We start from the raw sequence: 24,373 nt of genomic DNA on the forward strand, positions 1-24,373 counted from the left end.
ACATTCATCGGGTGTGCATGACAGTTCATCAAACACCCGAATGGTGTTATCAAGCCAGAACTCGGCCCTTTCAGCATCATCAGTAACTATGGCCCTGAACTCCTCAGCCCCGCGCTTCCTAATCAAGTCTACAGGTGGCTTACTCAGCCTCACAGGATCAGTGACTGATGGCATTACGGGCTCTTGGGGTGGATTATTCAAATTCGGGAATTGTTGGACAGCCGGATTGGTTCGGGCATATTGCGCGACCCACTCATTCATCATGGTAAAGAAGGCTTGTTTAGCCCCCTCACCTTGATTATTCGCAGATGACTGAGGTTCAACAGGCGGCGTCCCTTGTGCAGGAGCAGCCGCTACACTTTCAACGCCATCCGCCAAGGTTCTCTCTACACCGGGATCCATTTACTAATCAAAACAAAAATTTTAACCGTCAGAAGTCATCACACATTTAAACATTAACATTAAGGCATGTATAGCTAGACTCATACGTGCTATGGTAGTCCTAGAACCGACTAAACCATAGCTCTGATACCAATAAAATTGTAACACCCCGAACCCGAGACCGTCGCCGGAGTCGAACACGAGGTGTTAATAGACTTCAAACCACTTATTTGACATTTCCCAGACAAGCTGCCAATCTGCGTACTAGTCGCTTTAAAAATCATATCTTGAGTTCTGAAACTTGAAATCCAGTTCCGTAAATTTTCCATGGAACTAGACTCACAAACCTATATGCTAGAATTTTTTTAGGATTTTTTGTCGGGCCAATTAGTACAGTTTATTAGTTAAATTATTTCCTATTACAGGGTGTGACTACACTGACCTTCATGCATTACGATTTGGATAACTCCCTGCACAGAGCTTCAATACTGATGCCGTTTGTTTCTATAGAAACTAGACTCAGAGAGAAATCTATACATATATGGCATGACTCCTAATTATCTCTGTTTAATTTATAATGAATTTCCAAAGTCGGAACAGGGAACCCAGAAACCGTTCTGGCCCTGTCTCACGAGAACCTGAATATCTCTTAACATACTGTCCATATGATCGTTTCGTTACTTCTATATGAAAATAGACTCATCGAGCTTCGATTACATAATTTATTCACTATTTAATTCCATTCCTACTAATTTTTGTAATTTTTCAATCCCACGTTACTGCTGCTGCCAGCATCTGTTACTAAAGCAACTATGCCCATTTCGTGATTTCTCATTGATCTAACTAGTAATTCATCATACATATCACAAAATTATAATCATGACTAGCCATACCAAAGGCTAATCATTGTCAAACATCTCCCTACTACACTATTGCCATATCATGAATCTTAACACCAAAATTAATCAGCCATGACATATGGCATAAAAATCGAATTACCAAGACTTACGACCTAACGTTATAAAACCAAATCCAACCGAACATTTATGCCATTTTCGCATGGCTAAAAGTTTACATACCAAATTTCAACAAAACATATTAGCCTATACATGCCGAAATGTTCTCCTAGACCGACTAAAAAGAAGATACCAAAAGTTGCTAGCCGGTGTGATGACTCTGATGACGGCCCGATCACGCAAAAAGAGACGAGTCCAAGAAACCTAAAATAGGTGACAAGGAAACACCGAGTGAGTATATAACTCAGTAAGTCATAAGCAATGCACTACCATCCATTAATAACATTATCACAAGAGGAAACAAAATGGAACGAGGCTAGTTACTCCATCCATACCGAACCATACCATAGTTCCTTAAACCTATCGGTTCAATCTCCTACCAAGTCATGCATTCACATTCCATATACTAGTCAATAGGATATTTGAGGCATTTTCATACATCATTTTATTTTCGTTACCATCATACAACTAAACGACCTTTCACCTATTCCACGATAAATCTTATGTACGTGACTTCAATTATAATTGTCACATAGGTTCAAACTTACCAAGCTCAACTTCAAATATAAACATAGCGCCTATTAGTCACGAACTCAAGGTACTTACCCGATCCGCTGTCCGTGATCAACTCAATAATGTCGCACACTTAGTGTCCATAGTGATTCAAAAGTATATATTAAGTTCGCACACTCAGTGCTATATAATCAACTCGCACACTTAGTGCTATATAATCAAACTCGCACACTTAATGCTATATAATCAAACTCGCACACTTAGTGCTGTACAATTTAAACCCGCACACTTAGCGCCAATCTCATGATCATAAATGTTTATACCCGCACACTTAGTGCCGAGATCAACAACTCAATACATCTCACCTCTTTTCTTTTCATTCAACACTTTCATCACCACATACATACATGTATATATATATATATTTATCATTCCATTCAGCATCATTACATAGACGTTATGACCATTTAAATTAATACAAACTATATGCTTAATGACTTACTTTATGTTGGGTAAAATAATTCCAAGTCGGCTACTCGATGACCTTCGATTTCCCCTTGTTGGACGCCTCTCCTTTAGGTTCTTGAGCTTAAATAAATAAATCAACTAGTTTAATTACCTTGCTAGTTATTTATATCCCATAACATTAATAGTTTCATATCAAAAGAAGCATACGGCAACATTTTATTTTTATTCACCTTATGCTTTTTACTAACTTTAAGCCATTCGGCTATTGATCACCTAAGATCGAATTACTAAAATTAACCCAATAAATATTTCAATAAAACACACATAAATATTATATACACGGCAACCACCCTTGTTAATTACTCATATATATTTTAATAATTTTCGTTTCATCTTACAACCATTCTTGTTCAAAACATTAGAACCTTAACTAATACTTATAAATTGTCTCAAGGCCGAATGCATTCTTACTTCCAAAGTAACATAGTCGATGATATATTTTATTTCAAGGTACATATTCATAAATCAAATTCAGCCATATAAACCAATATCACCCACTTGATCAATTATAGAGAATTAAAGTTAATATCACAATGTGTACTCTATATGGCCGAATATACATAATCAAATTTAACATCATCTATATATTTACTCATATGGCCGAATATACATACCCCCATATAATATCATTTTCATTCCATTTAACACTTAATTTCCACCACATAAACACTTGGCCGAATAATCCTAAACTAGCAAAACTCCACATTTGTTCATACCATCTTTTAAATTCACATATATCTATTTAGGTAGCTCATATTTTCCCCTTTCTAATATTTCAATCCAAAATATCAAAACACCATCCTTTTAGCATTTATCCAATAATACCGTATGCACAATTTGTCACCAAAACTAAAGAAAAATCAACATATGGGTTACAATAAGAGCTTGACTACTACTAGATTCTCATAAAAATCAATAGAAATAACGTGAACTCCTACCTTATTTAACCTCCAAGATAGCCGAATGCCCTAGACAAATTCCTTCCTCTTTCCCCTTTTGTTTCGGCTTTGCAAGAAGGTAAGGAAGATGAACACACTCTTTCTTTTTTTTTTCTCTTTTCTTTGTCTAGTTACGGCAAATGGAGGGGGGGGATGGATGAGACAACTTTGTTTTCATCACCCCTCCCTTTTCATTACTTAATTAGTAACCCTTTTATTTAATCTTTCTAACATAACACACTAAGCCAACATGTTCCCAACATGTTTCCACCCATAGCATGGCCAGCCACTAGCTCAAATTTTGGGTAATTTGACATGCAAACCCATCATTTTCATAACATGCATTAATAGGCCACTTCACATTTGCCTAGCACATTTCTAAATTTTCTCACATAAGTCCTATTTAATAAAATTCACTTACAATTAACAAAATTCAAGCATGAAATTTTCACACATGCATATATACATATAATAAGCATCAAATATGATGGCTAATTATTAGTATGACTCGGTTTTGTGGTCCCGAAACCACTTCCCGACTAGGGTCAATTTTGGGCTGTCACATTAACCTTGAAGTTCAAACTTCAATTCTTTCTGAAAATCCTCTTTCAGTTCCTTGAATTTGTCCTCGATGTAGTTATCCAACTGGGAGAACTCAGAATAAAGCCTGGTAACTTCTTGCTGTAGGTGAGTGACCTATTGCTTCAAACATGTGGAAACCCCAGCCCTGGCCTTGAGAATCGACCAGCTCTGATACCTTTGCTATGAGAAAATTTCCGAAAAAGAAAAACCAGGAAGAATAGAGAAGATACAAAATAAAGAATAGATGAATTTCACTGATTTAATCAATGATTGAAAACATGCATTCCTCCTTCCCTCTGGTTCTATTACATCAAGGAAGAAGAATTGCCATGTGGAACAAAAGAAAAGAAACAGTTACAAGGCTAAGTAAAACATAATGTTTTGCACCAACGGATTAAAACAATTCGTTTCATTAAAGTCCCCCCTAAATGTTGCATTGCATACTAAACTTAAAACATAACAGAATAAATAGACATTTAAAACCCATTTCAGCTTATTAAATTATTCCTTAACAAAATCCTTCATGTGATAATAATTTACAGTGTCAAAGAAACTTTTAATTTTAATTTCAGTTTCACACTAAGAAGAGTTACCTCAATTGGGAAAGATTATCATTAATTTATAAAAACGACAATTATTTAGAACGAATTTTATAAAATTTGCGTAAGAAGATTGGAAAAAAAATTATAAAATGTAGGGGTAAAAGAAAAAAAAATATCTTAAAAGAGTTTAAATTAAATTGTCAGTTTTTTTTTTAAATGTAATTGTTATTTTAACTAATTTAGATACTCCCTTGATTTTCTCTAGCAACACTAGTCCTTTTAAGGACATACATGTTAGCTGCGAGACAAGACAAATTTTAACGGGCAGTGATACAATGAATGAACAAGGTTAGAAAAAAAATCTTATTAGAACTTATACATATTTGGGTCATGACATTTGTTGAGAAAACTTGTTAAAAGTTAAGACTGATGAAAATACCGAACGTGAATGTTTAATCTTCGAAGCCAAATAGAATGGTTAATCATGTGGAAGACATCATATCGCTTTGGAGTCGCATTCACCACAAAATGCCTTTGTACTTGTTTCACTCTCCTTTGCATTCTCAAATATTGCCTTTGAGAAACACCCATCAATATCTTTTTTATGTTGGGGATGTCCTTCACTGCAATCTGAATGGAGAAAGATTTCCAATTCAATACATCACTGAATGGGGGCACATAGTTGTCTGAAATCAACACCGGAACACATTCAGCATAGATTGCCTCCACAATTCTTGGGCTCGCCACTTCGTATCCGCTAGGACATAGGCAAAACCTGCTGTTCTTCAGCTTGGACATGTAGGAAACTCCCTTGGGGAGTTGGTCGAAGACTTGGACATCGGGGTCCCGCTTGTCTTTCCACTCGTTAAGAAGGAGGTACCGGATGTAACCATGGAGACGGCCTGCAAAAAGGCGAGAATGGACCGATGAGATGGAGAAGGGCCTCCTAAGAGACCTTCCACTTCACCTGTTAAGAGATTGATTTCTGGGAATGAGGCATCTTTAGATGGATTAAATCCTTCAGACGTGTTTGCATTACATAAAACTCTAATGGATTTATGGAACAAATGTGGAACATAGGATGATGTTCGCGGCCCCTGCAAAAAAAAATTCATTCAAATCCTTGTAAGAAATTTTTTTTTAAGGCTTGATTGAAGTTAGAACAATTAGTTACCCAATCATGGCAGGAGAGCATGAAATGGTCAGCTCCGAGGCTTCGATTCCAGTAAGGATATTTACCGGAAATGACATCGATGTAGTCTACAACAGTCCGTCCGATGGCATCGGTGTTAGAGGTTTCTGGTTCGTAGAGGTATTGAACCAGCATGACAACACTGAAGGGAAGGAAATAAACCAATGCCTCATCAGGGTCTTCAGTTGTATAAAAATTGCCCTTTTCCAGTTCGTGAATGAACCTTCCCTCTGAGGAATATATACTTCTGCAAGGACCGTTATGGAATATTGGTGGTTCCCCTTCCTTGTACACATAAATCTTGAACACCTTCTCCATCTCCAAGTAACTCCTGAATTATCCAGGTTAATATATTTATAAATTGTGAATTTGTAATAAATAAATACAAATTTGATGTCATTTTGGAGTATACCTGTGAAAAGCATTGGCATTCCTATAGATTGGACCATGGGGCACATAGTCAGGGTCTTGATGGGTCGATGTCAAATTCCTAACTAAAGCAGCTTGTTTTATGGATGACCGAACTCTTGCCAAATTTGCTTCATTCCTCTCCAACTTACTGTTTTTCTTTACAATTTTCGACGTAACGATAACAACGGATTCAGATTCATTATTCTTCGAAATGTCCTGCTTTTATCCCACAGTATAGAATTTCATGTAAGCAAACATAGAAAGGGGTTCTAAAAAGAAAATAAATAAATAAATAAATAAAAAGTAAAAGGAAATTTTTACAAGTTGAATCGTGTGTTTCTCAATAATTGCATCCGGAAGGGGCATATTAGAGACAAAATAATCAGTTTCAGCTTCCAGCTGGAAAGAAGAATCAATGGAGGAGCCATTGAAGATGGAAGAGCCTTGGAGGGAATTATTAGAAAATGACACTTGTAGAAGCGAAGAAAGAGGGGAAATAGAGGGTCGATGAGGACCCAAAGTAGAAACAAGAAAAAACACAGTACTAGGTACAACAAGGAACCAAACCAAATTCAATGATGAAAAGCGGAAAGATGATGGAGTGTGAGGCCTCTTGTGGTCAGAACTAGGAGGTGTCATTGCAACTTTGTTGAGACAAGTCATTCAATAAATTTCAGACAGTGTGGTAGTTAACTTGGGTTATGTCAGAAAAAGACAAGTGAGTGATCCATTACTTGGTTGCTGGTTATACTTATTCTTTGCTGCTAGCCAGAGAGATTCTCGAAACAGATGGGATGCTTGCATTGCATGGTAATGTTCAACGTGGAGAAGTTAAATGAAGTTTTCTTCGACTCACGCTTCCTCTTTTGTTTTTCAAAGTTGGTTCTATTTCCCAATGAAAACAATATAATACTTTGCACTTCCTCTAATTTTATGCCCATTTATTTTATTTTATTATTTTCTCTTCTCAAAGTTACCAAATTAATTTATTACTTGCTATGCGTATCTGCAACGTTGCTCCTGGGAAAATAAAGTCAGCTCAGCAATTCAAGTCACTGGAGAATGACACGCCATATTAAATTTCTATAAAAGAATTAACCTCTTTTTTTATTTTCAACAATTTAGTCCAATTGGATTTAAAATTCTAAGTACAATTATTATCATTGTTTAAGTTTTTCTGTTAAAATTACTAGCCTGACATTTTAAAATAAAAAAAAATCACTTGATAATTATGTAACAATGAAAATAATGTTAAAATGTGGGTGTATAAGGACTAAAACTAAAATTTGATCATTGTTTTATAGTGTAAAAAACTGCGTAAACCCAAAATAAATGGAAAATATGCGTCAGTCCTGAAGACCTTCAAATTATATATAATCATGTAACATTTTAATAAAAAATGTTAACGGTATGAACTATTATAGGAACCAAATTATGTTAGAAATTAAAGAATGAATATTAAATTTCAAATTTAGACATAATAGAAAGACAAGAAATCATCTTTGGGAATGGAGTATATTTCATGACTAGTCGTTTACCTCTTTAGAGAGCACCCGTAACAAAAAGATTACTCACTACTACCAACAATGGACATCTACTTTTGAAAAAAAAATCAAAAGTGAAATTTAACCAAATTTGCATGTGGAATTAAAAAAAGTTGCACCAATATCAATATATTCACATGTTAATAAAAGAAAATATCTTAGGAACTTCATTTTAAATATAGTTATATATTTATCTATATATAAAGTAAACTCATTAATAAAGTTAGTGAATCTAACTATTATTATTTATCAAAATTGATCAAACTAGGCTGAATTAATTAATGCAAGTTCTTTCTTTGGATAGTTCCTCTTTATTATACTTTTTTAAATCATTTCACAGTATTAAATTTAGGCTTTACAGAGGACTAGGGACAGGGGATGCCTCTGGTTTTAGTTAGAGGAACGTCGCCATCACGGACACTCCTGCATTGGATTTAGAAATTAGAAGCATTGATCTTTGAGACGTAGAAACGCAGAACAATCTAAGCTTATTAATTTTTTATTGTAAATAAGGGTGTTTTTTCACTCCTATAATATAAAAATTAAAAAAATATATTCAAAATAGTATTTCACCACCATTAATTATAGAAATGGTATCTTGAAGGTGGTGGAAGGTAGTGGAGAGGCAGCACTATTTCATTTTTTGACAAATGTCGGTAATTTGCTTTAAAAATTTTAAATATTTTATTGATGGAGGCTGACTGTAGGCGACCACAAATTTAAATACAGGTTTAAATCTTAACCCAAATGCAAAAAATACAAAAAATTAGGGAAATCGTAAAAGGGATTAATGCTAGTGAAGCCTTCCTGACAGGCGGTACCAGTGTCAACCCTTGACTCCATTAAAACATTGTTGTTGGGTGATGGGACGAGACCTTTAAAGGTTTCTTAAATTAGGGGTTTGGGGACCTTAAAACTATGGACCCCAATGTGAAAAAAAATAGAAAATAGAGTATAGAAGAGAAGAGAAGAGAAGAGAAGAGAAGGCAAAAGGTTAAAAGAAAAAAAGAGAGAGATTTGTAGAGAATATAGAAGAGAAAGAAAGGAGAACGAAAAAAAAGTGGGTTAGAGAAGAGAAAGGAGAAGTTCAAAAAAAAAAGGTTGTGTTGGGTTTTGGGGTCTAAAAAAATCAAAAGAGAGTTTTGTTTAGAGTTTAAACAAAAAAAATAAAAAAAGATTAAAAGAGGATTTTACTTAGGGTTTAAATAGAAAATATCAAAAGAGGTTTTTTTAGTATTTATAAATTATTTGTTTAGTTTAATGTTTATTTTGATATATAGGTTATAATTGTTGTTTTTTTGTTGTTCTTTATTTATTTTAGAAATTTTTTTTGTTTATTCATATTTAATTTTTATTTTTTGATTTATTTTTGTAAGGTATTATTTTTGTAAGGTATTAGTTTTGTAAGAAAGGAAGGTTGTTTGAAAGAAAGTTTGTAGACATGTTTCTGTTTTATTTTTTGATCGGCATGTTGTTGTTGTTATTATTATTATTATTATTATTATTATTATTAGATACAAATAACAACATATAATCTCTTAGGTTTATTTTGTTTTGATAATTTCTGTTATTTTAACATAATTTTTCTTTTATTTTTTACGTAGGTAAAAGATGAGACCATTGAGTTGGAATTTATGAGATATTTTTATTTTGTTATTTACTGAACAAGTGTAAATAAATTTATTATATAATGCAATAGTATGACAAAAAATGTGATACGGACAAAACTGTTTAGTTTTTTTGTAATGATATTATTGTACTATATTTATTGTAATATTTATTGTATTATATTTATGTGTTTTGATAATTATTTAAAATGGACCATCTTAGAAATTAATTACTGAAATATGTTATTCGCAACTCCGTGTTAGGGTGTCTCATTTCTGTATTTTAATAATACTTTTCCTATTAGTGAGATAAAAATGCCCAAATTACAAATTAATTACCGAAATGTATTTTTTGTAACAAACTAATTGAACTCATTTTTTTTAAATTACAGATATCCAAATGGGTTCTTTGATTAACGATAATAATCACATATAAAAAACGGTTAATGTGATGGTAATAAAATTGTTATTTGTTACTCATGTGTCCCTTTATAAAAAGATCCAAATCATTTATGGATTTAAATTAGGTTATAATCACTATTTGGTAATTTAATATTGTCACGGCTCGTACCTCGCATTGAGGGGTCGTGTGAATGGTGTAGGCTATCTATCGGATGAACGCCTTATGCCATACTTGGAGTTAGCGGGATTCGAATCAGCGGCATTGATCCGGACTTTTGATTTGCGATACGACTTAATATCCGCTTTGGTCGAGCGGTGGCACCCAGAGACCCACACATTTCATTTGTCGTGTGGGGAGTGCACCATCATTCTGGAGGATGTTGCACTGCAACTCAGGCTCCCAATCGATGAAAGTGCGGTCACAGGCGTAAGTACGATCTCTGAGCTGACCGCCCTTTGTTATGACTTACTAGGATGCTTGCCCGGTGATATTGAGTCAAAATTTACGAGTTTGAGGATTTCATGGCTAAAAGCCAAGTTCAAGCATTTACCGAGTACTTCCACTGAGCAAGAGGTCATGTGCGTCGCTCGAGCATACATTATACACATTATAGAGGGTGTACTCAAGCTAGATGCAAAAAACAACAAGGTCTACTTGATGTACTTGACCTTGTTAACTAATTTGCATAACATTCGTTCGTATAGTTAGGGTTCAACAGTAATAGCTATGTTGTATCACGAGCTTTGTCGAACGACAAAGCCTTGTGCCGTGGACATATACGGGCTGCCTGATATTGTTGCAATCTTAGGCACTTTACCAAATGCTTTTCTTAGCATCAGTTAGTCACCAAACATATGTATTCCTACTCGTGAGTAGGTGATAAAATTTAAGCTTTATAGAAATTATTTGACATTTTTGTGTAAATTTGTTTTAACAAGTTTTCTTTTTCGTAGATGGAGTACTTATCCGGGTATCGGGAGGTCATACATGGTTCCGATATACCGTCAAATGATTGAGACATACGCCGGGAAGGGGGTAAGTTATTAGTGACATGCAATTACTTTATTTATCTTATTTGACCCGTGTTACTATAATCATGTTATTAATTGTGCAGTTCATCTGGATGCCCTATTCCTTCCTAGACATTACGGTTGTTATTCCCTTGTCTACTCATATCCACTCACACATTTAGTGCATTAACGCACCATAGTTCGGGTGCATATAGTATATCCCGTCACTGTTAGTGGAATTGGGGAAGATCCATGGAATTAATAAGAGGGCGAAATATGGAATGAACTAGGCGGTAGTGCATCAACAATATATTGCAGTGTGGAACAACCAGATAGGGCAAAGACCTCATATGAATCTTTCTTTCGTTTTGCAGCCCTCATTAGAGTACTATATTTAGTACACCCCCAGGTTCGGCTGAGGATAATGTTGATCATTGCGATCATCAGCAACGTCAACATCAAGCACCACAACGATTTTACCCCTAGGACCATAGCATTGAATCATCAATTTTAGGGGTTTCTGTAATTGCAATGTTCAAGTTTCTTTTTATTTAATTATAGTAAAATTTGGTTATTTTAACTTATTTTTACTTAAATTTCATATTTATATCTAACTTAATTCTTTTGGAACAAACTTTGGATATTTTGCTACTAAATTTAAATGAAATGGTGTCTAAGATATAAATTATCGACTTATATACATGCAAAAATGAGATGCGTTGTAATTTAAATGAGATGTAATGGAACAAACTTTGTAATTTAAAAGAGATGCTTTGGAATAAGCTTGGAACAAACTCCGTAACATATATATCCAAATTCCATCATGGAGTACATTAGCTCAATTCCTACCCGATCGCAATAATTGTCCAATATCTTAAGTTCGCTGCAGACATTTATTTCGAATATGCCCAACTAATCTACACACACCACAAAGCTTCCCATCGGTTTTCTCCCTCATGTCCATTTAATTATGGATTCTGGTCACTTGCGGACGACCTTTCGAATTCCTACGCAATCCTTTGTTCAGGACAAGCTTAAAAGTTGACGGAAGCACCTTACATGTAGAAAGATCACGCAGGACGGGGAACTCATTTTCCCAAACATGCAATGTGCGCTCGAGAGTGTACACCTCACTGGTAAACTATTCAGCATTGATCGAGGCGCAAGCACAAGCTACAATGGCATGCGCACAAGGATAATAAAATGAATGGAACTTCCCACAATTGCATTGTCTATTTCGGAGATCAACTCCGTAGGACCTAAGTGGGATCTTAGGTCGATGATCAATGACTCCGTAACTCTAAACATTTCAAACTATCGAAAAAATATTTCTACATTCATCAACCTTGTCCTTTGACGGTTCGTATCCATTGCATTCCTTACATGTTCAGTAAATACGTGTCCTGCCTCCATTTGGTTGACTTGTTTCAACCCCATTCTTGGCATCAAAGTAGCCAGCCTGTAGAACATAGCTGAGAACACATATAACATAAGAAGATGTCGTGTTTTCCTCAAGACGGAGTTAATCGCCTCTGCTAGATTGGTGGTTATTTGCCCATATCAAAATCCGTCATCAAAACTTTAAGCCCATTTCCATGGTTTCATGGTACCTAACCACTCTTGGAAAGGAGTGTTCATTTCACCTTACATGTCACCCTCAAGTCTGGTCATCTTTTGCTAAAAAAGGTGTGGCTCTAGCTCATACGTTGTGTATGTATTAAGAAAAGACAAGTTATAGTCTCATATTAATTTATTCTAGTATTAGTAATATTAAAACATATTTTGAAACTAAATTTTACCCATTTTCACAACTTGTCTCTATCAGTCTGTATTCTTGTACTCTCGGTGAAAGTTAGTCGTGATGTACCGGATGTAATAAATAGATCTCCAAGGAAAATCGAAATGCCTAATGGCAGAAATTATTCCCTTCACTTTATCAGATATGATACAAATATTATCGTCCCTAATAACATACGTCCATAGGTTTGTGAGAAATAATTCACATGATTCCATGTTTTCTTGTCCACAATGGCAAACATTATCGAGAGCACGTTCTTGTTCTCGTCTTGAGCAACCGTAATAAGTACGACCTACGTATATTTTTTGTATAGCATTGTCCCATCTACCTGCACAAGTGGCTTGTAGTGGGGAAATGTCCATACACATGGATCAAACATCCAAAACATCTGGTGGAAAATTTTTCTTCCCAATTGTAGTTGGTCATCGAAGGAGTAATAAAGTCGTGTCTCCAAGTCAATGACAGTCCCCGTCATGTACTTTCATATAACAGCTATCCACCTCTGTAGCTCATTGTACGACGTATCCCAATCTCTGTACTACTGCTCCATTGTCATTTGTTTAGCTATCCATGCTTTCCGGTATGATACTCGATACAAGAATCATGCTTGCATTTCAGTAATCAGTACTAAAACAGGAATGGTCGGCATGTCATTCACCATTGGCATGATACAGGTGCATATAATTTTGGAATCAAGTTTCTGTTGATCTTGTGTCACATGTGTTGAAGTGCATGTGTGAGGCCTAACAAATTTTTTGATCTCTCACATTTGTGACTTTTGGATAAATGCGGCTCGTACCCCTCCAATTGTAGCCTTCTGTCGACCTCCAACACTCCTCAATATACAATGTCAGTTTAGACATGATAACTTTATAGTCCACCGACACATTCATGCTATACCATTTAATGGTAAATACACATTCTTCCTTAGTTGCGAATTTTTGGCTCACGAACAACTCTTCAAGTTCAAAATCTACAGTTAGCAAATGAGCAGGTAGTATATCAGGGTACTCTAGGAACTCGGCTGCATGCGCCACATCAGGGTCTATGAGCGACATGTGTGCCCTAGCATAATTGCGTATCACAATGCATTGAATCGAGTTCTCGACTGAAGACGTGTTAATATTTCCATCGTCATCGCTCCTTCGTCATTGATATCATCCGTGACCTTATCTAGATTAGGAACACTATAATCTGTAACTTCATGATCAGAAGGACCACTATTATCATATCCATCATCACCATTCACATTAGTCTCAAACACCACGGGATGTATTTGTAAACAGGGGCCCGAGTTAAGGTTCTTAGACGCAGGTGCAACATTCAAATCGATGTCGATCCTATGTAAAGTCGATCGACTATCAACGTACGCTATCGAAGTGGGATCTTGAACTCCATGTTCTTCACCTAATGAAGTGGAATCTTTAGTTGGCTCCATATCAGCCAATTCAGCAAATAATTGAATCAATGCATTTTGGTGGTTCTGATTTCCACAATAAAGATCAACTATTGTCTCCACATCTTGATCGCCTACAAGTTCCATCTCGGTGAATTTGATAGGACCTGTCGAAACTGGATACTTGTAGAATAGTTTCGAGATTCTTCTTCTACAATGTCTAACAATTTTTGCACTAATCATTTCTTTCATATCATCAATCAAGATATTTCTATTAAATCTCATTGCTATTTGTTGGCGACATTCAAATATACATCCAACTGTTGTTGTCAAAATTAATCCATTGAAATAAACGCATATGAAAAATTGATTATCCATCTTCAATACTAAATATGTTAAAAAAGAATTAAAAATTCTCAATACAATTTAAAAAAAATACTGTAAAAAAATGAAATTCATATATACTAACCTTGTGAATTCTTCTTTGTCTGTTTACTCTTCTTCTACAAATTTTCTTTTTTGCTATTCTTGAATTTTCTCAATTTTTTTGCACTAATTTTTTTGCACAAAACACTGGTTAAATACTAGTATGGCCATTGGTGCCGCCCCCAAGAAAGGCTTGACTGGTACTGCCTCTAAGAAGGGCTTCATTCCACTGATACCTTCTCTAGAGTGCCCTTAACCACATCGCCTGTTAAGAAGGCACCACCAAATCGTATTTGACCGATCTAAACCCGTATTTAACCTATATAAATAACTCATTTTGGTCTTGCCAATCAACAAGCCTTCACCCACTATAAAATTATTTTTTTTGTTTAACGATTGTTGACAAGTGTCAGAAAAGAGGGGTGGTGCCGCCTCTCTAACACCCTCCACCACCTTAAACATCCCATTCCCATAATTAATTGTGGTGGGATACCATTTAGATATTTATTATTTATTTTATATTATATAGGTAAAAAATCCAAATAAGGGTAAACTATCAAAATAGTCATTTTTGTTTACCTATGGCTATACTTTAGTTATTTATATTTGAAATGTTACGTTTTAGTCACTTACATATCATTTTGTTATGAAATTGTCACATTTTCATTCAGATATGTTATCTCCCAAATAGTAGTCCAACGAGGCAGTTAAAATGAGTTTTAAATGCCAGCATGAATGTCCAATCAAGTAAATTAATTGATTTTTTAAATTAATAAATTAAATTAATTAAATTTTCTAAATTACTTAAAGGAAATTGTTAATTTGATTTCTCGAAATAATCAAAACCAATGCATCAGATTAATCATTGAATGAGAAAAAAGAACCTTTAGTCTCATTTTCCTTTTAGTTTTCATTTCCATTTTGACTGAAAAAACCATCCATTTTCACAGCCATCTTTGTTGCATCGAAACAATAAAAATCAAATTGAGTGTTCCATCAATTGGTTGGAATTTTTTATTCAAAATGGATAAACAAATGATCGATTCAATGGAGGGTCTAGGTATGGATTACAATAAGTAATAGTTTTTTTTGTTCTTTACTTGGGTTTTGGGTTCAGATATTTTTTTTTAAAAAGGTGGTCCATGTTTTCATGTTTTTCTATTTATGTGACAGAAAAAAGGGACATGCTTCATCTCAAGCAGATATAAAGGTTGGTGCGTCCATTTCTTCTTCTTCTCCTTCTTCTTCTTCTTCTTCTTCTTCTTCTTCTTCTTCTTCTTCTTCTTCTTCTTCTTCTTCTTCTTCTTCTTCTTTGTCGATCTACTCTTCTCTTCTCTTCTTTGATGGTAACAAAAAAACCCAGTTGTTACTTCTTTTTAAATTGGTGAAATTAGGTTTTAGGGAAAAATTTTGTATTCTATTTTCATAAAAAAAAATTTAACTTTTTGCATCCCAACTTGACATCCACGTTGGCATTTAAAACTCATTTTAACTATCACATCAGGCTATTGTTTGGGAGGTAACAAATCTTAATGGTAGAGTAACCATTTCATAACAATACAATAACGTGACTAAACCATAACATTTCAAACATAAGTGACTAAAATGTAACCTGAGGCAAACAAAAATGACTATTTTGATAGTTTACCCTATGAATAATAACACTATCCTAATGAATGAAGTAAGCATCAATGCACATTTCGAAAATTTTAAAATTAAAACTGCAAAAGAAAATATGGAAGAATTGAACCAATATAAATATTACTGAGAACCTCATAAAGTTGAATTTGATTTAAAGGAAACTAAAGTCTTGTTAATTTGGAAATTAAATTAAGACATCAATATTATTTACTAATCAAATCTAACTAATTATGCCCTATATAACTTTAAGACTTCAAGAACAAACAACTATATTCTTAATGTGTTTTTGGGTGATTATCTGATGTTAATTATGAATTTTATGCTCCTAATCCTTTAAATTCATGTTTTAATGCTTAATAGAGCACTTGAGAGTAACAAGAGCGAAAAACGAGTGAAAATTAGAGTGTAGGAGTAAGCTGCAGGAGCCACACAAGTTAAACCATTCCATATGGCTAGAACACATGGCCGTATGACCTATATAGGTATGTGGTAGGCCATGCCAATTTCACAGAATTACACATCGAACTACAGAAAATCACGATTTTTAGGTTTTTCAAGCATTCTAAGACGTATATATGATAAAAATAAGAAGATAGGAGGGAGCCGTCAGAGAATATTCAAGAAAACAACTTGAAAAAACACCATTGAAGCCGAATTTGAAGCAGATTTTTGTCAAGATTGAAGATTCCTAGTTGATTTCTTAGGAGATTATAATGAGTTTCTTTATTTCTTTTAATTATAATGTATCTTGGATGTTTTTATTTTCAAGCATGAACTAATTTTCTAAATACCTAGGGAGATGAACCCTATGATGGATTATGTCATTTGATTTTTATTTTACGCAATAAATATTTAGTTTCGTATTCTCGATTATGTGTGTTTAATTCTTGGTTTGTTATTTTTAGATTATTAATCCATGTTTGAAGTGCTTAAATCGGTGGTTAAATAGACCATGTTTAAGAGTAGATCTTGCGCAATTGAATGGAGTTGCATGCAATCCTAGAAATAGGATGATTTAAATCTATTGGATTAGAGTCAAATCAAATAAGGGAATTGATAGAACAAGTTAATGCAATAATAGGAGTTTTAATTAGAAAGAAATTTCAATTAATCAACCTAGAGTAAAAAATATTAGGATAATTTAGAGGGTTTCTACAGATCAATGTGCTAAGTAAAAAAATTGTGTAATTTAGATTGATAGTGACAGATGAAACCTAGGTAGATTGTAACACCCCTAACCCATCTCTGTTACCGGATTAGGGTTACTAAGTTTATGACACACATTCAATCAAATCATATCACAAAACCATTCAAATATTAATTTAAATAGCAATATTTAATCCATATTTAAACATAACATATATATACACTTTTAGGTCTTAAATCGAGCTTACGGGACCTTAAAAATAGTTTGAAAATAATCAGAGGCTAATTTGAAATTAAACAAAAAAAACATGGAAAAAATTGAAAACCTTAGAAACAGAGGTCACACGACTGTGTGGCCAAGCTGTGTGACAAAACCCAGACTGTGTGGCTTAGAAATATGGCCATGTGGCCAAATTGTGTATAATTCAAAATTTAGGTCACATGACCGTGTCACAAACTATGTGCTAAACCATGTGAGATTTGAAATAAGGTCACACAGCATGGCCATGTGGAAAAACCTACACTTAAAATCAAAATGACATAGGGCCGTGTAAGGAAACCGTGTATGGCACATGACCGTGTGACGACCCATGTCTTAAGCCGTATGCACTTAAAATGACTTCTAAAACAAGCTAAAACACTACCTATTTCTTAGGTGCCAAGCCAAACCAAAATCAAACATTTAAATAACTTCACAACACATTCAAATAAGCTTAAAACATACCAAATCATTTGGTATGTTTTAAACTTGTTTGAATAACACCACATTTTATACCCCTGGTAACATGCTAGAATCACTGTAAATATAACACGATAGTCTGCATCAAATGCTGAACTCTGGTATATTTAGTGGATAATAACAAGTCAGGAATCATCATCTCATCACAAGTCAATCCCGTATGTAACCTCCCTAACCCGGCCTAGACGTTATGGCTAGATTGAGAAGGCTACATTAGCCATTGAAATGGCTAAGCTAACTTACGTTACTTTTGAAAAACTTAAATAAGCTCATTTTAGAGAAAATCATAGTTGTACTTTGAGTTAGCGAAAAGGCATTCATTCATTAGGTCCTGTATACTTAAGATTCATTTTATTGTTGATAGCGTTAGTTTCGAAAAAAAAATTTCTTGTTGCTCTTCTTTAAAAGAAAAACTTGATGTTAAACTAATGTAGCGAAAAAAACCATTGTTCAAGTCATTTTGGAAACTTAGTTGCCTTATCGATTTGTTTTTCAAAAACAGTTCCTTTGCAATGCAGCGGAAACTAGGGAACAATATCAAATTTTACTTAAGCCCAATATCATGCATTATCTGGTTATTATGCTTGAGTAATCCATGCATGCAAAAAATCCAAGAAGAAAAGTTACCAAGCCACAGGCTAAAAGTCATTAAAAATTACAAACCAAAACCATTAGAAACTGATTAATACTTATTAAAAATAGTCTGAGGTTCAAGGTGATTCTCCGGATGCTGAGTCTGATCCTAATTTCAAGGTTTACCTGAAAAGTTAAACTCTATTGGGGGTGAGCTTATGAAAAGCTCAGTGTGAGTCGAACAATTATTTAATCAGATAAAAAAATAAATATCGAATACAGTGAAACATATTAGCATTAATAGAAGAACACAAAACCATCATTGGAATTTCATATCATTACATAGCCATTATTAATATCGATGTCAAACGGTGTATGAGTATGGGACATCCTTCATTCGAGTAACAATCATTAATTTCGATACCATTCAATGCAACACAATGCAACACATATCATGAATCAATAACATTTGAATATGTCGTGAGCATGATGCAATGCAAAAAGGTTCCTACCCACACCATCCGCTACACACCACGGGTTCCCCAAAACCTGTATCCGAACTCCAAAACATTATGGGCTTAAGCCCGTTGTGGTTAAAACCACCGATAACAATATACAGAAAATTTTGCCAATAAAAATACAGACAAGATGCCAATAAAAATGAGATAAATCACCATTTCCCTCAATACTCCAGGTGTAGTGCACTGACTGTGAATAATATGGACTTAATATGCCGCCAGTACTCCACGGAACTCCTCCGTCAACCACAAAATCCCAACCCAATGCATATGCAATATGTCACAGAATTCCAAACATAATCATATCTCAATACTTTTCACATTCATTAGACATGCTAAGCATGTCCTCAATAATCACATACTTTCAGTAAATGGAAACAGTGTTCCAATCTTTCAAATTACCATTGTGCTAGTATCAATCAATATCGCTCAATTTCACATACTTTACGGATTTTCATTGTGCATAAATAGCACCCTTTTCAGTACACAATATAACAAATATCTCATGCATTTAAATCATACATAAACTTAATATCTCAACACATTATATCATTCAGTCAAACATTCTCATATCTCATAACTCAGATATGCAATTACAAACTAAATCAAACATTCATACTATCAACCTAGCAATATTTCCAACAAGTTAATCTTTCAAGGCCCGAAACATGCCTAGTTCAGCCACTCACAAAATCAATAATTTAGATATTAAGCTAATCCAACCAGCAAGCTAATTTATCAAATATAACATGATATTTAATATTTTCAAACAATTTTATGAGTTTAGGACCCACACCTTATTTTTTGCTTCCTCGTAGTACACTAGCGAATCTTCCAAATTTCCTTAATAATCCCTTAAACGAACCAAAACCAAAATTCAGTATAAATTCAATAAATTTACCATTAAAGAAGCCCCCAAACACCAACTTATGAGTTTAAAATAATTCTTGAAATTATAACAATTTTATGAATCGAAACTAATTAGACTCCTTACACTGTATCAATGTTAATCGTACATACAATCGTTCTTCGCCTTTACGGATGATTTGGGGCGTTTGAGTCAGCACCTAATTCAATAATATACTGGAAAATTAGTAGCTTATTAATGATTAAATTCCTTAATTTAATCAATTCATAACCTTTACCCAACAACTATGTCGAAATAACAAACTAGCTACCTTTAATTGCACTTACGCTTCACGATTTGTAGGTTCCGAATGACCAATTGGTCAAGAATTTTTTCCCTAATTAAAATGGGTTTAAAAGCTGATTAGGAGGGTTCAAGAACTCAAATTAAGTCTGGAAAAACATAAGCAAGAACCAAGAAACAAAACAGCCCCCTTTCTTGCACATAGGCGCACGCACTACCACCCATGGTAGCCAAAATTGGGGCTGAATTTTAAAACGGTTTGAGATCTCATTAAAATCTGGAAAAATAACTTTGAAATCATTTAAAATCCCCTAAATTAAATATCTATAAAAATTTTGGTTTTTAACTTACATTATTAATCAAGAAATTAAAGAGAAAAGAGATCATACCCAAGCTAGTTAAGAGAAACGACAATGACACTTTCTTGGCAATGTTCGGGATCGATCTTGGGGTTCAAGATTTTAGATTTGGGGCTGATTTAGATGAGGATATATTTCAGCAATAGAGTAAATGAGATTGTGCACAATCTTGATGCAAAAAAGAAAAAGAAAGAGAAGGGAAAATGGCAGGTGTAGGCGACGACAACAATGAGAGAAAGAAAGAAAATTAAAAAGAAAATGGGAGAGGAAGAGGGTGAACGACTAGGGTAGGAAAAAATTGAACTAAAGGATGAAAAATACAATAAAAATTTTTATTTATACTTAGGGTTCAAGGGTATGTTTGACACACACATTAAAAAAAAGGGATTTTGCAAAATTTATTTATTTTACAAGGGAAAGGTTTCAAACTTGAGACCTCATTTAATTTCCATACTTTCTCATATTTCTTTTAACCATTAGGCTTTCTCCTCATTCTTGAAATAATTTTGCAATATTTACTTTAAAAACAAGGCATGCCACATACTACGGTTTAAGGCAAAATTAGCAAAATAATAAAAATGATGCGAGAGAAGGGATTTGAACTTGGGTTTCAAGAAACGTTTCACTAAAACTTAACCAAAAAACTAATACCTCGTTTATTTCCTAAAAATGCATAGATAATCTCCAAAATTAAGGCATGACCACTCTCTCTCAATTCACAAACCCGATTCTACTAACCCCCGATTTTTGGGATGTTACACTGTACACCGTGCAATATAACCTATTGGCATGCCAATTATACTCTATCCTACGTTCATCTAGGCTCTAAACATTTCATCGTTTAACAATATTCAAATCTATTACTTTCTCAACTCACAACAGTTTATAACAATTCAATTATACTATAATTTATTCAACAACCACAATTCACAATCAATATAACATTTCAAACTATACTAAACTAAACCAAACGAACTACAGAGAGATCGAAAAAACTACTTGCAGAAATCGTAGAGAAGTTAGAGAAGCAAGGCAAGGTCAGCATATTTTAATAGATGATCAAGAGCAAAATGACATTATTGTGGAGATGGATAATAATCTTGTTAATCAACAACCTCCTGCACGTTTTGCTCCTTGGACTATGTATGACTGTGCTAAGCTTACTCTAATTGGGGTTGAATCGAGTATTATCAAACGGACTATTGCTGTAAAAAATTTTGAGATTAAGTCAAACACGATTTAGATGGTGCGACAATATGTTCAATTTGATGGCTTGCAAGATCAATATCTAAATACTCATTTAGCTAAATTTTTAGAGATCTTGGACATATTTAAGATCAATGACATTACTAATGATTTCATACGCTTACAGTTGTTCCTATTCTCTTTGAGGAATAAGGCGAAACAATGATTAAATTCACTTCCATGTGGTTCCATCACGACTTGGGCTCAGGTGACTAAAAAGTTTCTATGAAGTATTTTCCACCACCCAAAACAACTAAGTTGAGGATTGACATCTCTTCTTCTACTCAATTTGAGCTTGAGAAACTATATGATACATGAGAGAAATTTAAGGATCTTTTGAGAATGTGTCCTCATAATGGGTTACCTTTGTGGCTTTAAGTTCAAACATTTTACAATGGTTTGAATCCCTCAACTAGGCAAATAATTGATGCAGCGTATGGTGGAACACTAAAAAATAAGACACCTGAGGCAGCCCAAGAATTTATTGAATTAGATGTCATTGAATAACTATTAGTGGCAAGTTATGAGAACAAAGCCTATTAAGGCAATCAGTGTTTTTAATATGGATGTAATTGATGTTGGCAAGTCAGTGGAAGCGCTAAGTAAAAAGATTGGTGGTTTGAGTTATAGTAAATAGGTAAATCTGGTAATGCAATGCAATACGACTGGAGCGGGGATGATCAATCTAGAGTGTTTGTCCTTCAAGTCTAACATGGAGCATGAGCAAGTTAACTTTATGGGTAACAATTTTAGACCTCAGAATAACCTCTACAACAAAAATTATAATCTGGGATGGAGGAATCACCCAAATTTTTCTTGGGGTGGTCAAAGAAACCAAAGGTCATAACCCCCTCTAGGTTTTCAACAACCTTAACAGCAAGAAAAGAAGCCACATCTGGAAGAGATGTTGACTAAATTTATTTCAATGTCAGAAACTAGACTTTAGAACACTGAAACAACTTTGAGGAATCAACAAAAATTTATTCAGGACCTCGAAAATCAAATTAGTCAGCTTGCTAAATTAGTTTCGGAAAGACAACAAGGCAGTTTACCTAGTAACACTGAAACCAACCAAAAAAAAAAGTTCACACAATCACTATACGAAGTGGAAAGGTCTTAGTCGATCCTGAAAAGAAGCTGAATCTAGAATCTGTTGAAAAAATGGAGTTGAGGAATGAAAGAAAGAGCATAGTCCAGTGATTAAATAATACAAATCACTAATTTCATATCCAGTAAAAGTGAAGAAAGACCACATAAATGAATAATATGGTAAATTTCTTGAGCTTTTAAAAAAATTGCATATTAACTTACCTTTTGTTGAAGCCCTTTTGCAGTTGTCCAAATATACAAAATTTTTAAAGGAGTTGTTAACAAATAAAAGGAAGTTAGATGAATTGTCTACTGTAGAGCTTAATGAGAAGTGCTCGGACATTCTTCAGAACAAACTACCCACCAAGCTTAAAGATCCAGAGAGTTTTACTATCCCTTGTTTTATTGGTAGCTTAAATGTTGAAAAAGCTTTGACCGATTTGGGTGCTAGTATAAATCTAATGCCTTATAAAATGTTCTAACAACTTGGTCTCGGGAACCAAAACCCACTAGGATGAGTATTCAATTAGCTGACAGATCAATTAAGTATCCTAGGGGTATTATGGGGATGTACTTGTTAAAATAGATAAATTCATATTCCTTGTTGTTTTCATTATAGTGGACATGGATGTGGACGTTGAGATACCCATGATTTTGGGTTGACCCTTTTTAGCTACTGCGAGAACTGTTATTGATGTGGGTAATGGTGAACTTGTGCTGAGGGTGTTATACTAGCGATTAGCTTGAGAAAGGTCAATCAAGCTGAAAGCTAATACTTTTTTCACACAGCAAGAATACACTAGGTTTCTTTTTGAAAGAACAAGGATGAATAAAGAAACGAAAAATAAAGTCCTTCTCCGTTAAGCTTTCATCCTATTTATATAGGAATTTGCTCGTAATCCCACTATAACAAGTTACCTAATTACTTTTCATGCACACACAGTTCCACTAATCAGACACAATTCCACTAATCAAACACCATTAACGAGGTTTTACAGGTCTCATGCTAAATGAAACGTTCTTTATTAAGAGCTTGACACATAACTGATATGTGTCCCACCTACCCCAGATTAAAATCTTGAAAAATTAACTCGGCGATAAAAGGATCCGCCCTTAGCGTGTTCACACATAGGAGAATTCACCAAAGTAAGAGTTCGCCAATACTAGAGAAGAAAAAGTCCACTAAATAGCGGATCACAACGACATAATTATCCAGACGATTCCGCCCCAAAAATCAGTCTTATCTTGTTGATTAGACGAACTAACTTACAAGATTAAGCCACCGCGTCAACCAGTCAAAATATAGATTCTAAGACTTGGGGTGTGACAAATGGAGACCATCTCCCTCATTTGTAATCACTCAATGTAATTCATTAAAAGTAACCAAACACTTTGAGAGCATTTGCTTTCTTTTGGCTTTTCTATCGCACATTACTTCTTTACTTTTGAGAGTTTGCTTCTGCTTAGTTTCAGTGCTTTAGAGAATTTCTTTGAGAATTGTTGCCTTTTCAAGAGATAGGGTAAATTAGGTGAATTTGAAGTAAATGAAACACCTAAAGTGGCGTGGTTTGCTAGCCTAAAGTTCTAGCCCTATTACACCATCACTTGCATAGGAGGATTCAATTA

The 24,373-nt window shown here is 34.3% G+C and overlaps 1 pseudogene; it reads right to left on the reverse strand.

The window, feature by feature from the left end:
- Positions 1-4,192: 4,192 nt before the first annotated feature.
- Positions 4,193-6,873, reverse strand: LOC107893873 (probable glycosyltransferase At3g07620; annotated as a pseudogene).
- Positions 6,874-24,373: the final 17,500 nt, after the last annotated feature.

This window comes from Gossypium hirsutum, chromosome D07, assembly GCF_007990345.1.
Source record: "Gossypium hirsutum isolate 1008001.06 chromosome D07, Gossypium_hirsutum_v2.1, whole genome shotgun sequence".
NCBI lineage: Eukaryota > Viridiplantae > Streptophyta > Magnoliopsida > Malvales > Malvaceae > Gossypium > Gossypium hirsutum.